Below are 13,369 nucleotides of genomic sequence, written 5' to 3' on the forward strand. Positions count from 1 at the left end.
CAGATCATCACATGTTACAACCATGTTGGGGTTCTCCATCAGATCATCACATGTTACAACCATGTTGGGGTTCTCCATTAGATCATCACATGTTACAACCATGTTGGGGTTCTCCATCAGATCATCACATGTTACAACCATGTTGGGGTTCTCCATCAGATCATCACATGTTACAACCATGTTGGGGTTCTCCATCAGATCATCACATGTTACAACCATGTTGGGGTTCTCCATCAGATCATCACATGTTACAACCATGTTGGGGTTCTCCATCAGATCATCACATGTTACAACCATGTTGGGGTTCTCCATTAGATCATCACATGTTACAACCATGTTGGGGTTCTCCATCAGATCATCACATGTTACAGCCATGTTGGGGTTCTCCGTCAGATCATCACATGTTACAGCCATGTTGGGGTTCTCCATCAGATCATCACATGTTACAACCATGTTGGGGTTCTCCGTCAGAGAACCAGTCTGGTTACTTACACATAATAATCATCATTAATATTAATCACATTATTCATGAATAGGTTGCATTACAGTAAAGTACGTGCACTAGCTCAACAATATAATGAATTTTCTATCAGAATAAATGAATAATACAAATGTGTAATTTTTAACATGACTATTAATAATATTGATTAGTAAGACCAGTATTTGTATAGCTGGTTCATGTAGTCTCATTGAGCTGTAGGTCACTAAAGCTTTGCCCAGAGGTTGCATGATGTTATCTGGTTATTGTTGTCAGGTTGGGAGATAGCAAAGTCACAGCAGAGATATTCAATGCTCTTGGCTTTTATCTTTGTATTTAATTCTACCTCCATACAGAAAACCAATAAAGCGATATTTAAAATCTAAAATCGGACCATTCTTGAATTTGATTTAGCTGATATGGTTTCTGGACTCAAACAACAAAATCAGAAAAAAAGGCTTTTGTGTTCCTTTTTTCAGTTTTTGTTGAAAATCTTTATGGGATTTTTGGGGATTTGTTTCTTGTGTTAAAAGAGAAACACGTACACGGAGCCATATTGCACATGTTCACCAAAGGGTTCAAATGACAGAGCCATACAGAAACATGCTCTAAGTTCTGCTTTCTGATTGAACTGTTTTTTAGCTCCACTTAAAGGTGGGGTAGGTAAGTTTGAGAAACCGGCTCGAGATCGCTAGAATTTGAAAATACACAACCGGAGAAAATCTCCCACTTCCTCACAGAGCCCCTCCTCCAACACACACGAACGCGCACATGACCAATGAGGGCACGAGATAAGTTTGTGCACAGATGGAAGGCTGACAGGCAGGTAGGCCATCCAGTTATTTTAGCCGGGCCAGCTCAGATGATTGGTCGTGCTTTTTACAGTACTACAGCTTCCACAGATGATATTTATTTATGGATTTATTGTCAAAGCACTTCAGATATTCATTGCTATCGGGATGTTAAGAGCATTCCATGGAATATAACAACAAGTGTATCTCGAGCCGGTTTCTCAAACTTACCTACCCTACCTTTAAGCATTATTTGATCCTAATACTTTGACCTGAGTACATTTCAATACCAGACTTGTTCTTGTAACAGTATTTCTACACTGTGGTATCACTTCTTTTAATCAAGTATAACATCTCCCCCACATCTATAAACTAATAGGACCTGAAATATGAAACATGTGATTAAAGGTAGGGTAGGTAAGTTTGAGAAACCGGCTGGAGATACACTTTTTGTTATATTCCATGGAATGCTCTTAACATCCCGATAGCAATGAATATCTGAAGTGCTTTGACAATAAATCCATAAATAAATATCATCTGTGGAAGCTGTAGTACTGTAAAAAGCACGACCAATCATCTGAGCCGGCCCGGCTAAAATAACTGGATGGCCTACCTGCCTGTCAGCCTTCCATCGGGGCACAAACTTCTCTCGTGCCCTCATTGGTCATGTGCGCGTTCGTGTGTGTTGGAGGAGGGGCTCTGTGAGGAAGGGGCAGATTTTCTCCGGTTGTGTATTTTCAAATTCTAGCGATCTCGAGCCGGTTTCTCAAACTTACCTACCCCACCTTTAAGGTACCATCATTATTATGACTCATACAGTACGACTATTTTCATAATGATATATTATAATCTGGATTATAATCAATGATCCATTCATGTGAACATCACTTTTAATGTAGCAGCTGGTAAAGGTGGAGAGAACTTTAATGACTTGTTATACTTCCAGGTATCTTTATCCATAACAGAACTTCATCATTCAATTGTTGTTTCATTAATAATATGAACCTGTCATTCAACAAAATGAGTTTGAGGTTCAAAGTCAAAGTCAAAGTCAAAGTCAGCTTTATTGTCAATAATTCTACATGTTGTACATCCAGAAATATCGAAATATCGTTTCCCGCAGTCCTACAGTGTGACATATATTATTAGATATTCTTGAACCCCGAGAGCAGGAGAGACTGAAAAGAGTCAAGGCAAGCTTATAAAAGTTAACAGCATTTAATTACACTAAAGATGCGGTGGTTTAAAAATGAAATTGCAAGCGGAGACACTCTCCCCATGTCTTGGTCAGCCCAGGTCCGGAGCATGGATCCTTGATTCTTGGCTTGGTCTTCCTGTTGTCATCTGAGGTATTCTCCTATTGGCCAGCGTCGTCGGGGGGGGCGGGTCCAATGCAATTCCTGCCTTTTTTTGTTGCTAAATTACATCCTTCTGGTGTCTGTGGTTATTTAAACATTCCCTGATAAACGTTATTCAGCGTCAATAAATGAGTGCTAATCCCAGTGTGTTTAGTGTACAACATCACATGTCATTTCACCTTCAATTCACGGTTTCAAAACGTTAGCCACATGCTAATGCTAACCGGAAATGAAGGATTTTCAGAATAAAACTGCTTTTAAGCTGACGTAATGTTTAAACTAAATTATGCCATAAAACATTGATTTTAATTTCTAACAATCCCTCCTTTCACACCTTTTAAGGTGTGAACACAATACTGAAATCAATGAGTTCTTCATAAGACTGCTTTTAAACTGACGGTATGTTTTAGACTAAATTATGCCATAAAACATTGATTTTAATTTCTAACAATATACATAAAACAAAACAAAGGGCCTAGATAACCGGGGTATACAGTTTAAAATCTTAATAACTTAAATTATATTATTAACATTTTAAACTGTATACCCCGATTATCTTTGCCCTTTGTTTTGTTTAATGTATATATGTCACACTGTAGGACTGCGGGAAACGATATTTCGATATTTCTGGATGTACAACATGTAGAATTATTGACAATAAAGCTGACTTTGACTTTGACTTTGAACCTCAAACTCATTTTGTTGAATACATGTGATGTATTATAAAACAATATACTCCAGTTTTTTTCATTTCATGTAATGGTTTATTTGAAGAGGGACAGAGCACATTGATGAACATTTAAAACAAATAATGCTTTAAAAACGTAAACATGCCGGATTTCAGCTTTGAGCTAGTTTCCACCCGTAGTCCCTCACGTACAACATTTAAGAACATGACATTTATATACATAGCAAAAATAAATACATGATATGCAGAAAGAGCATGAGCAGCAGATAAGCATTCACCACATGGCAGCACAATGTAGCAGCTAGGACATGTAGAGTGCAAGAGGAGATACAAGAGATACATCAAGTGCAGGAGGAGATGCCCCTGTGTTGAAGTGCATCGAGCGGTGATTACACGTCTGTTTGTTTCTCAACCATTCTCTGAGTTGACCTTTAAAACTGTTCAAAGTGGGACAATCCCGTATCTCAGTTGGGAGGCTGTTCCACAAAGAGCTATCTTTAATGGAGAGGACATTTTGACAGAAAGTGGTCCGTCTGCGGTGGACTTCAGTCTACTCTGGTTTCTGACCTAGTGCAGCGTCCAGTGTGTTCCCCTAAGGGGGGGGGGGGGGGGGGGGGGGGGGGGGGGGGGGGGCAGTCCATGTAAACATTTATAAATAAAACACATACTTTTAAAAGACTTCAAATGGTCAAAACTCAAGAAATGGTGTTTCTCCAGGATGGTGCAGTGGTGGTATGAATAAGGCTCTCTCTCACAGCTGTTCTATGGGTTTCAGGTTTGAGGCACAAGCAAACGACCAGTTTGTGAAACAGTATTCAATGTGAGATAGAATCATGCAGAGGAGGTATGACTTTGCAGCACTGACAGTTAGGAAAGGTCTAATTTGTTTAAAAGGTTGCAATTTTTGAATTTAACGGTATTTGATACTTTCTTGATATGTTTCTTAAAAGTGAAGTTTGAGTCCAGTATGACTCCAAGACACTTGAAGTGGGGGACTAGTTCTAATTCTGCTCTGTTTAAAAACACGTTGGATCCTTCCATTTTGACTGGTCGTTTACTGAACATCATGCAGACTGTTTGTTTTGCATTTAACTGTAAGCAAATGTTGTTCAGCCAGTGTTGAACCTTGTCCAAAGCATTAGAGAGACATGATGAGATTATTTCAGTGTGTTTCCCGTGTACAAAGATGACAGTAAAGTCATTCAAACCGAGTACAGGGGATCAATCGGCATTACAACAAATTAAGGAAACAAGGGGGGGAGATAAATGAGATCCTTAGAGGAGAAATAGAAAAAAAGGCAAGGTTTTTAAAGCAGTCTTATTATGAATCAGGCTCAAAAGCAGCTAGACTCCTGGCTAGACGCCTGCGCAAACAGCAAGCCTCTAATACAATTCATAGAACAAGGGACCCCCAAACTAACCAACTACTATATGAGCCAGATGAGATAGAAAGAATATTTGAAGAATACTATAAGACACTCTACTCTAATCCACCATTAGCTGATGAAAGCACAATAAGAAACTTTCTTAACTCTCTTGATCTGCCATCTATAGGTGAGATACAGAATGACACCATTACGTCGCAATTTACAGTTGAAGAGTTGGAAGCTGCAATCAGTAGGCTAAAGACCAGTAAATCACCGGGCAGCGATGGGTTCCCACCAGAGTTCTATAAAACTTTCACGAAGGAGCTAACACCTCTGCTTCTGTCTTGTTTTAATTGGACTCTTAAAGAAGGCAGGGCTCCCCCATCTTGGAGGGAAGCAATTATTTCCATTTTGCCTAAGGAAGGCAAAGACAAAGACCACTGTAAAAATTATAGGCCAATTTCTCTTTTAAATGTGGACTACAAGCTGTTTACCTCAATTATCTGTAAAAGATTTGAGACTTTTATGCAAGATCTTATTCATGAAGATCAAACTGGTTTCATTAGAGGACGCCAAACACAAGACAATATCAGAAGGACTCTCCATATCGTAGACAATGCGCATAAAAAGGGCACGAGTATGGTTCTGGTTAGTCTGGACGCAGAAAAAGCGTTTGACAGTGTCAGTTGGTCTTTTTTATATGAAGTACTAAGGAGGTTTGGTTTAAATGAAAATGCAATTCGGTGTATTAAGACTATTTATCACGAACCTACGGCTAGGATCAAAGTAAATGGGAGTTTGTCCAATAGGATTCAGCTGGAGAGAGGCTCTAGACAGGGTTGCTGTCTCTCTCCTACTCTCTTTGCTTTATTTGTTGAACCATTGGCGCAAGCAATAAGGCAGAGTGAAGACCTGCAGGGTGTCAATATAGGGGGGGGAAGATCATATCATTGGGCTTTTTGCGGATGATGTTATAGTTTTCCTTGAGCAACCAGATGTATGTTTCCCAAACCTGATGAACCTACTCGACACATATGGTTACTATTCAGGGTATAAAGTGAACGTAACAAAAACTCAAATTCTCTCATTCAATTATTCCCCATCCCAACAAATTAGACATGCATATAACCTAAAATGGAATTCCAAAACAATGACTTATCTTGGTGTAACTATAACCAAAACATTTTCCAACCTGTTTGAAGCCAATTATAACAAAATTGATGACAATATCCGAAAGGATGTAGAAAGGTGGTCCACCCTCCCTTTAGACTTCAGTGCCAGAATACAAATGGTTAAAATGAATATCCTACCTAGGCTGCTGTATTTTTTTCAGTCTCTTCCAATTGATGTTCCCCAAAAAAATTCATAACCTGGGACAGGATGATTTCTAGATTTGTTTGGAATAGTAAAAAACCAAGAATACGATTTACGACACTTCAGTTGCCTAAAAGTAAGGGGGGAATGGCTTTACCAAATCTTAGGGAATACTTCTATGCAGCCCAACTCAGACCTTTGGCCTACTGGTGTAGACCAGATTATGAGTCTGGATGGAAAGCCATGGAAAGGGAGGTACAGGGTCACCACATTCAGGCCTTGGTAGGAGATAGGAATTTGGTGAAGGCTCTGAGAGGTGAAATTAATACGATAGTTGCGTTTACACTAGAGGTCTGGAATGTTGTAGTAGCAAAATACAAATTAAAGAGAGGGATACGCACGCTGAGGTGGTTTGCATACGATTCCAATTTTAAACCAGGTGTGTACGATCCAGCATTCAAAGAATGGGTGCAAAAGGGCATAACAGCAATGTGTACGGTTTCAGAAAAGGGTGAATTGATGGGTTTTCAGGAATTACAGGCAAAATATGGTATTACAGACAGGGATTATTTTAGATACATGCAGCTAAGACACTATTTTGTAAAAGAGATAAAGCTGAATGCAGATGAATCTGTAGATACTGTAACTGGGGTGATTGTGGATGCGTATCAGCAGAAGGGGTCCCGGATAATTTCTGCTTTCTACCAGGCTTTGGGGGGAAACAGGGGGGAATCGACTATCTACATAAAAGCAAAATGGGAAGTAGAGTTACAAATTAAAATTTCAGAGGAAGAATGGTTTCAAATGTTCGAGACGCAATTTACATCCACAAACTCATTAGTATGGAGGGAATTCTGCTGGAAGAACCTGACTCACTTTTTCATAACACCCAAAATAAAGAGCAGGCAACTTGGTGTACAGCAACAGTGTTGGAGGTTGTGTGGCAACATGGAGGCTGACCACTCGCACATTTTCTGGAACTGTACAAAGATAAGGTCATATTGGGAGAAGGTTAATGCAGTTGTCAAAATTATTTTGGGTTATGGAATCCCAAATACCTGCCCGGTGATGTATCTTGGGAACATTAAGGATGTTGTGATGGGAGGCGATCTATATTTGATTAAGGTTTTACTTGCAGCGAGTAAGAAAGCTATAACTAGGAATTGGCTTAATGTGAACGCTCCGACTCAGGAGCAGTGGCTGGAAATTGTTCAAGATATTTTCGTCATGGAAAAGCTGACATATGTTTTGAGAATCCAAGAGAATGCATTCAATAGGAAATGGGAAAAGTGGAATATTTACATGGTTGACACCAATGAGTAAGTGAATGACTAATTCAATCCTGTACGGTATGTGTGAATATTGAAGGTCTTCAGACAACTAGTATTTATTGTGCTTTATTTTACAACTGATTTGTGTGTATTATGTTTTCTTGTTCTGTTATTATTGTTGTGAAAACTCAATAAAAGCATAAGTGTAAAAAAAAAAAAAAAAAGTAATTCAAACCTGTCCTTACAGTACTTGAGTATATGTACTTTATTACTTCCCACCACTGGTTTATAGAGAGCTGGAGTTAATGATCTGATTATCACTCGGAAGTATTAATAGAATAAATGATTAATTATTAAAACATGCTGATATCAATGAAGGACACGACTCTCTTGTTTCTCTCCAGAGCCTGGTGTTAGGCTGGTGGGAGGAGAGAGTCGCTGTGCAGGAGACCTGGAGCTGAGACGTGAGGGAGAATGGAGACCAGCGGTGGGCTTTCGCTCTCTCAGGACCCTGAAGGCAGCAGGAGTCGCCTGCAGAGAGCTCAACTGTGGCTCTGCTGTTTCTGTGGGAGAGAGAGAGGAGTCCTCAGAGAGACCTGTGTGGAGGATCATATCTGACTGTGCTCTGTCTGGATCTGATCTGAGCGAGTGTGCAGCATCAGGTTCCTCTAAACACATCCTGAATCTCTCCTGCTCAGGTAAGCCCATCAGTGACATCATCAGTGACATCATCAGTGACATCATCAGTGACATCATCAGTGACATCATCAGTGACATCATCAGTGACATCATCGATGACATTTTAATTTATTGTTTTCATTTTCTTGTTTTTACAATTTAAAAATACACAAACCCAAATAACAAATGATGAACAGTGTACGAATGAATCACTTAAACGTAAAATGACCTGTTGTGATTGGACCGAGCTCACATAGTCGCAGCGCGGCGCAAACACAACGTAGGACGTCCCGCAGACCCCGCAGAGGAAGGAGGAAAATATAGCACTCATTTACAGAGTCACAAGAATCCATGTTCAGAGTTTTCAAAAGAGTGAGAGGGGAGAGACCAGAGCCATCGTCCTCACAGCAGGGGCCGTCTAGAGGCCAGAGCCATCGTCCTCACAGCAGGGGCCGTCTAGAGGCCAGAGCCATCGTCCTCACAGCAGGGCCGTCTAGAGGCCAGAGCCATCGTCCCTCACAGCAGGGGCCGTCTAGAGGCCAGAGCCATCGTCCTCACAGCAGGGGGCCAGTCTAGAGGCCAGAGCCATGTCTCACAGCAGGGGCCGTCTAGAGCCAGAGCCATCGTCCTCACAGCAGGGCCGTCTAGAGGCCAGAGCATCGTCCTCACAGCAGGGGCCGTCTAGAGGCCAGAGCCATCGTCCTCACAGCAGGGGCCGTCTAGAGGCCAGAGCCATCGTCCTCACAGCAGGGGCCGTCTAGAGGCCAGAGCCATCGTCCTCACAGCAGGGGCCGTCTAGAGGCCAGAGCCATCGTCCTCACAGCAGGGGCCGTCTAGAGGCCAGAGCCATCGTCCTCACAGCAGGGGCCGTCTAGAGGCCAGAGCCATCGTCCTCACAGCAGGGGCCGTCTAGAGGCCAGAGCCTGTCCACACAGCAGGGGCCGTCTAGAGGTCAGAGCATCGTCCTCAGCAGGGGCCGTAGAGGCCAGAGCCATCGTCCACAGCAGGGGCCGTCTAGAGACCAGAGCCATCGTCCTCACAGCAGGGGCCGTCTAGAGGTCAGAGCCATCGTCCTCACAGCAGGGGCCGTCTAGAGGCCAGAGCCATCGTCCTCACAGCAGGGGCCGTCTAGAGGCCAGAGCCATCGTCCTCACAGCAGGGGCCGTCTAGAGGCCAGAGCCATCGTCCTCACAGCAGGGGCCGTCTAGAGGCCAGAGCCATCGTCCTCACAGCAGGGGCCGTCTAGAGGCCAGAGCCATCGTCCTCACAGCAGGGGCCGTCTAGAGGCCAGAGCCATTCCTCACAGCAGGGGCCGTCTAGAGGCCAGAGCCATCGTCCTCACAGCAGGGGCCGTCTAGAGGCCAGAGCCATCGTCCTCACAGCAGGGGCCGTCTAGAGGCCAGAGCCATCGTCCTCACAGCAGGGGCCGTCTAGAGGCCAGAGCCATCGTCCTCACAGCAGGGGCCGTCTAGGGCCAGAGCCATCGTCTCACAGCAGGGGCCGTCTAGAGGCCAGAGCCATCGTCCTCACAGCAGGGGCCGTCTAGAGGCCAGAGCCATCGTCTCACAGCAGGGGCCGTCTAGAGGCCAGAGCCATCGTCCTCACAGGCAGGGGCCGTCTAGAGGCCAGAGCCATCGTCCTCACAGCAGGGGCCGTCTAGAGGCCAGAGGCCATCAGTCCTACAGCAGGGCCGTCTAGAGCCAGAGCCATCGTCCTCCACAGCAGGGGCCGTCTAGAGGCCAGACCATCGATCCCTCACAGCAGGGGCCGTCTCTCTCCAGATTCTGCCTCTCTGCTTCTGTGTCTCTAAAATGGAATCAATGTAATGTGAACCCAAAGAAATGAACAAGCAGTGTTACATTTCATTTCACTCCTTGCAGCCTGGAGCACGGCTGATATGAAGAGTCATGAAACCCACCGGGTTATTTGGAGCCTCCACCTCTAGAATGATACAATTCACCATTTAATGGAAACACGAGATCAATAAACAAACAGGCAGCTTGAATTCAATGATGACGCCATGTTGAAGAACAAGGTTCTTTACAAACATCAGTCAGATAACCACATGTGAAACACACATGTGAGAGTAAAGAATGAAACCTTTTGAAAGTGTGTGTGTGAGAGCAGAGGTGGAGCTGAGCAGAAGGAGCAGAGGGTCTGCAGAGGAGGAGGTGTTGTTGAAGACACAGGGAAAGGGTTCACTAATGGAGACCACTTGCTAGAGGGTATCAGATGTAGATGTGAGGGTACCTGCAGTCTGTGTTCTTATCAACATGTGTTCTGTTGTTCATCATCAACTCATGTTGGAACTGAGTCCAGTTTGAATCTGAAATATAGTTTCATCTCTTTGATGGTGTGTCTTTGACCTCTGTTTGACCTTCTGTCCTCTGCAGACTCTGTCAGGCTGCTGGGGGGGACTGGTCTGTGTTCAGGCAGACTGGAGGTGAACTCTGACCCGTCTAACCCGTCTAACCCGTCCTGGTCCTCAGTGTGTGAGGCTGACTTTGACCAGCAGGATGCTCAGGTGGTCTGCAGGCAGCTGGGCTGTGGGGCTCCTTCAGTCCTCCAGGGGGCGCTCTATGGAGAAGGGGAGGCTCCAATGGGGACCAAAGAGTTCCAGTGTGGAGGCCATGAGTCTGCTCTCCTGGACTGTAGCTCAGCCTCAGAGAGAAACACCTGCTCACCTGGCACAGCTGTTAGCCTCACCTGCTCAGGTAGAGAGGAGCTGTGATTGGTTCATTCTACACGGAGCCATATTGCACATGTTCACCAAAGGGTTCAAATGGCAGAGCCACACAGAAACATGCTACTAATCTCTACGTTCTGCTTTCTGATTGAACTGTTTTTTAGCTCCACTTAATCACATGTTTCATGTTCCAGGTCCTATTAGTTTATAGATGTGGGGAAAGTAGTCAGATGTTATACTTGATTCAAAGAAGTGATACCACAGTGTAGAAATACTGTTACAAGAACAAGTCAGGTATTGAAATGTACTCAGGTCAAAGTATTAGGATCAAATAATGCTTAAGGTACCATCATTATTATGACTCATACAGTCTGACTATTTTCATAATGATATATTATAGTCTGGATTCTAATCAATGATCCATTCATGTGAACATCACTTTTAATGTAGCAGCTGGTAAAGGTGGAGAGAACTTTAATGACTTGTTATACTTCCAGGTATCTTTATCCATAACAGAACTTCATCATTCAATAGTTGTTTCATTAATAATATGAACCTGCCAAGTCCTCAAACTCTTTTGTGAATACATGTGATGTAGTAGTATTATACAACGATATACTCCAGTAAAGTCATTCAAACCTGTACTTACAGTACTTGAGTATATGTACTTTATTACTTCCCACCACTGGTTTATAGAGAGCTGGAGTTAATGATCTGATTATCACTCGGAAGTATTAATAGTATAAATGATTAATTATTAAAACATGCTGATATCAATGAAGGACACGACTCTCTTGTTTCTCTCCAGAGCCTGGTGTTAGGCTGGTGGGAGGAGAGAGTCGCTGTGCAGGAGACCTGGAGCTGAGACGTGAGGGAGAATGGAGACCAGTGGTGGGTTATGACTCTCTCAGGACCCTGAAGGAAGCAGGAGTCGCCTGCAGAGAGCTCAACTGTGGCTCTGCTGTTTCTGTGGGAGAGAGAGAGGAGTCCTCAGAGAGACCTGTGTGGGGGATCATATCTGACTGTGCTCTGTCTGGATCTGCTCTGAGCGAGTGTGCAGCATCAGGTTCCTCTAAACACATCCTGACTCTCTCCTGCTCAGGTAAGCCCATCAGTGACATCATCAGTGACATCATCAGTGACATCATCAGTGACATCATCAGTGACATCATCGATGACATTTTAATTTATTGTTTTCATTTTCTTGTTTTTACAATTTAAAAATACACAAACCCAAATAACAAATGATGAACAGTGTACGAATGAATCACTTAAACGTAAAATGGCCTGTTGTGATTGGACCGAGCTCACATAGTCGCAGCGCGGCGCAAACACAACGTAGGACGTCCCGCAGACCCCGCAGAGGAAGGAGGAAAATATAGCAGTCATTTACAGAGTCACAAGAATCCATGTTCAGAGTTTTCAAAAGAGTGAGAGGGGAGAGACCAGAGCCATCGTCCTCACAGCAGGGGCCGTCTAGAGGCCAGAGCCATCGTCCTCACAGCAGGGGCCGTAGAGCCAGAGCCATCATCCTCACAGCAGGGCCGTCTAGAGGCCAGAGCCATCGTCCTCACAGCAGGGGCCGTCTAGAGGCCAGAGCCATCGTCCTCACAGCAGGGGCCGTCTAGAGGCCAGAGCCATCGTCCTCACAGCAGGGGCCGTCTAGAGGCCAGAGCCATCGTCCTCACAGCAGGGGCCGTCTAGAGGCCAGAGCCATCGTCCTCACAGCAGGGGCCGTCTAGAGGCCAGAGCCATCGTCCTCACAGCAGGGGCCTTCTAGAGGCCAGAGCCATCGTCCTCACAGCAGGGGCCGTCTAGAGGCCAGAGCCATCGTCCTCACAGCAGGGGCCGTCTAGAGGCCAGAGCCATCGTCCTCACAGCAGGGGCCGTCTAGAGGCCAGAGCCATCGTCCTCACAGCAGGGGCCGTCTAGAGGCCAGAGCCATCGTCCTCACAGCAGGGGCCGTCTAGAGGCCAGAGCCATCGTCCTCACAGCAGGGGCCGTCTAGAGGCCAGAGCCATCGTCCTCACAGCAGGGGCCGTCTAGAGGCCAGAGCCATCGTCCTCACAGCAGGGGCCGTCTAGAGGCCAGAGCCATCGTCCTCACAGCAGGGGCCGTCTAGAGGCCAGAGCCATCGTCCTCACAGCAGGGGCCGTCTAGAGGCCAGAGCCATCGTCCTCACAGCAGGGCGGTCTAGAGGCCAGAGCCATCGTCCTCACAGCAGGGGCCGTCTAGAGGCCAGAGCCATCGTCCTCACAGCAGGGGCCGTCTAGAGGCCAGAGCCATCGTCCTCACAGCAGGGGCCGTCTAGAGGCCAGAGCCATCGTCCTCACAGCAGGGGCCGTCTAGAGGCCAGAGCCATCGTCCTCACAGCAGGGGCCGTCTAGAGGCCAGAGCCATCGTCCTCACAGCAGGGGCCGTCTAGAGGCCAGAGCCATCGTCCTCACAGCAGGGGCCGTCTAGAGGCCAGAGCCATCGTCCTCACAGCAGGGGCCGTCTCTCTCCAGATTCTGCCTCTCTGCTTTCTGTGTCTCTAAAATGAATCAATGTAATGTGAACCCAAAGAAATGAACAAGCAGTGTTACATTTCATTTCACTCCTTGCAGCCTGGAGCACGGCTGATATGAAGAGTCATGAACCCACCGGGTTATTTGGAGCCTCCACCTCTAGAATGATACAATTCACCATTTAATGGAAAACACGAGATCAATAAACAAACAGCAGCTTGAATTCAATGA

Source organism: Trematomus bernacchii, unplaced genomic scaffold (genome assembly GCF_902827165.1).
Source record: "Trematomus bernacchii unplaced genomic scaffold, fTreBer1.1, whole genome shotgun sequence".
Lineage (NCBI taxonomy): Eukaryota > Metazoa > Chordata > Actinopteri > Perciformes > Nototheniidae > Trematomus > Trematomus bernacchii.